This window comes from Octopus bimaculoides, chromosome 20 (genome assembly GCF_001194135.2).
Source record: "Octopus bimaculoides isolate UCB-OBI-ISO-001 chromosome 20, ASM119413v2, whole genome shotgun sequence".
Taxonomy (NCBI): Eukaryota; Metazoa; Mollusca; class Cephalopoda; order Octopoda; family Octopodidae; genus Octopus; species Octopus bimaculoides.
Genome location: NC_069000.1, coordinates 16,213,539 through 16,217,152, shown reverse-complemented (window position 1 = coordinate 16,217,152; position 3,614 = coordinate 16,213,539). Strand labels below are relative to the sequence as shown.

The 3,614-nt window shown below is 38.1% G+C and overlaps 1 protein-coding gene across 1 annotated transcript in view; it reads right to left on the bottom strand.

Annotated features, from left to right (window-relative positions):
• Positions 1-2,939: 2,939 nt before the first annotated feature.
• The window catches only part of LOC106880707 (uncharacterized), a 31,434-nt gene continuing 30,759 nt past the window's right edge, over positions 2,940-3,614 (bottom strand). The window contains exon 7 of the mRNA XM_014930782.2: positions 2,940-3,179. The gene's annotated coding sequence lies outside the window, so the exon portion shown is untranslated. The remainder of the gene's footprint in view (positions 3,180-3,614) is intronic.

Here is a 3,614-nt window from a genome sequence, read left to right as displayed (position 1 = left end):
ATATTTTTCCTTATTGGCTTTCAGTAGGCTACTGCAAAGAGCCCCGGTAGCAGAGGCTAAACTTACTGCCTTAACAACATCCTGAACTTTCTTCATGCTCAATTGCTTCATGTAAAACTCAATCGTTGGCGATGTAAGGTTTATCAGGTTTATACCTTGTCCATGCTCCTTTTTTACTGCAGGGTCACCCAGGCAGTCGAGAATAAAAAGTATATACTTCACCCACCAAGCATTCGAGAAACCCACATCACGAGCAGCTTCTTGGTAGAGTTAAATAGGTCGGAAACGAAAGCTGTATTACTCTGGCCCCTTTCTCTACGAATTCCATGACATTCTTCCTAAGAATATCTTAATGGGTTGCTGTTCTTCTTCACTGGATCCTTTGTACTGCATTCCCAGTTCCTGTAACAATTGTATTTGGTAACCCAGGGTTACCTAACATCGATGAAGCTTCACCTGGCAAATCCATAGGCAACGTTGAGTGCTGTGATTGCTTTTATTCGATTATCAGCCACACATTTAGCTGTTGTCTGTCCCATCCTGCATATGTTCAAACTGCTGCCACTCATTTTAGATGCTTGGTGGACGAATTTTATCTACTGAACTACTCTACATTGGATTGGGTGTACAAGCACATTAAGGAAATCGGCACAGTGGGCTACAATATATATTGTGTGTGTGTGTGTACGCGCGCACGCAGAAGGAGAGAAAGACGGTGAGAGTGAAAAAGCGAAAAAGCAGATTCTACCGTCATTTCGTCGTGTATATGTAATGTATTATTAGTGAATATGATAGCCAGATGGTTTTAAGTGGCGAAGGGCGTGTAGTACAGCCAGCCTATTTGAAAATACTAATAGCAGAAAGTTGTTGCAAATATTTTCCACAGATTCCACGAACGACATATCTCAGGATTTTCTGTTAGAGGTCTTCATCTCGTATGTCAGTTCTCTTCGCCACGGTTTAGATTTCAACTTACCCTGGTAATCTACCTGCGCACTCGGTCACCAAACCAGAAATTTCTAAGTCCTCCAGCATATATGTATATGTATAGATATGTGGGTGTGTGTGAGTGCGCGTGTGAGTGCGTGTGTGCGTGTGTGTATGTGTGTGTAAATGTAAGATAAAGTTATTTTTTAATCTAAAATATACTCTCCTTCATTTTCTACAATTCTCTTCCATCTATCTGGTGGGCTTGCAAGGCCCCTCTTCTAAAAGTCACCTGTCTGTGACGGAAAATACTCCCCCAGTACTGTTCTGACCTCATCTACAGAATTCATATTTTTTCCGTCTAAACGATCTTGAAAGACCACGGAATAAATGATAAGCAGATGGGCCATGTCCGGCGAATATATTGGGTGGGGCATCGTTTCCCATTCAAACTGCCCCAGTCTTTGGAATGTCAGCTTACGACAGACTCCACCTTCGTCGCCTCCAGCTTCTTAGCGTCTACACCAACCTCTCTACGTGCACACTACCAACAGCACTCGCACAGGTTCTATCACAACACTTTGTGAATTACTTCACCATGGTTAACAGCGAATACAACCTGTAAGAACTCTTGTACCAAGTAACCGGCAGCAGCATTGAAGCCACAACCTCTCACGACATGTGCCTCTCCTCCAGCTCTGCTACGAGGCCTCAAGTTCTTGTTACAGCACCTCAACCACTGTATACCTTGAATATGAACTGGTATTTATCATCCTTGTGTCTGGACTTTCTTCTAACGTCCTTTTCTAAGACTCTTTTCTATGCTCTGTATTTCTCGCACACACATAAATCCATGTTTGTATACACATACACTTTGTTTACATGACGGCCTGTCTATTATGTTTCTATGTCGCACTCACACACACAGACATACATGTTGACATATCATTAAAATCTTCTCTTAAACCTTCAAAAAAAAGTTTTATAACAGTTTTATTGGTAGTCACCAGTTTTTCTACAACAGTTATAGCAGTTAAAATAATCGTTATTTTAAGGCTGCTTATTTTATACTCATTTACGAGTGTATATTTTAATTGTCTTGAGTGGAAGTTGATATTGATAAAGCTGATCCTTAACTTGTAAAGGATATCAATAAGTATTATCTCTCAAGTTAAAATGTACGCCATGTTAGCGTAAGTCTTGTACAGACGCTAATTTACACCTATACGTCTTATGCAAATGTATATTGAAAATCGTGTCCTTATTACGTACCGCTATAAAAACAAAACGTTACAGATTATTAAACAGAATTAAATATGTTAAACAGGTTGCGAAGAAATATAGTTTATTTATATACATTTATATGTATATCATTTTTCTAGCTAATGAAATACGACAACCAAAATAGGTGTCGGACTTTTAAAGAGTATTTCTCATGGCAATAACCATTACTCTGGATTTGAGTGACGTGGATTCATTTAGACAACCACAGACACTAAAGTTTTCCCCAAAATCCAGGGTTTCTATAACTTCTCAACTTGACTTTTAAGAATTGAAATTGCATAAAAATATTCTTTTACTAATTTTCAGAATTCAAATATGAGCAGTTTTCAACCAATAGGAAAACGACAATCATATTTCCTCAGCAGTCATATTGCCAGCTGTTATGAATTGGCGCCACGCTACATGAATGGCTATCTCGGCATTCTATACGAAACGCTATTAACTATAGAGGTTATAATTGCAGAGGGATAATTTGAGTATGTTTTAACGTTCCTAAGATTCTCGTTTGGTTTATGGTAAGGAGCATATAATCTAACATTTCAGCCAGGAACATGTAGAAAAGGAGCAGATCTGTAATTCGTTTCTATTGTGACTGATAGGCTAAACTTTGCGAAGAATTTAAACGACATTTTCATATAACTTTCTAGTTTTGCTACACCATGCCTACAATGCTTTCCCTAATTTAGGAAAAGTAGATTCTAGTTGGAAAAAAGATAGAGACTATGTACTTATAGGTGAAAATTTGTTTTATTATATCTATTTAGATGCATATGTATGGGCACGTATGTACACGCATATATATATCGCACACATACAATCACACATATTCATATAATATTTTCAGCATCAGAAAACAACGAGCGGTAACTGGAAAAAGCACTCAATGTATAGTGTAGCGTCAAATATTTATTTCCGGGGTAAACGTGAGTTGGCTGTTACTTGAAAGATTCGCTGAATCAGGCAGTAAGCTGAAAAAAATAAAGTTTTGTCAATTTAGAGAGAAACGATATATATGTATGTTATCAATCAGTTTCATTTCTGTATTTCTTGTCCATAGAGAAAGAGCCGGACTCTAACATAGATTCAAGGCTCCTTTATTGGAACTTCTATCAACATCAACTAGGTATTTGTGCATATGTGTGTGTGTGCAGTATTTTGTGTTAGTGTATGCCCAGATGTACGTATGTATGTATGTATGTATGCATGTTTGTATGTGTGTGTATGTATGCATGAATGTGTGAGTGTGTATAGGAAGGTAGGTAGGTATGTTGGTAGGTTTGTAGGAAGGTAGATAGATAGATTTGTAGGTAAGTAGGTAGGTACGCAGGTATGTGGGTCGGTAGCTTTGTAAGTATGTATGTATGTTTCTATGTATGCATGGATGGATGGATGGATGGATGGGT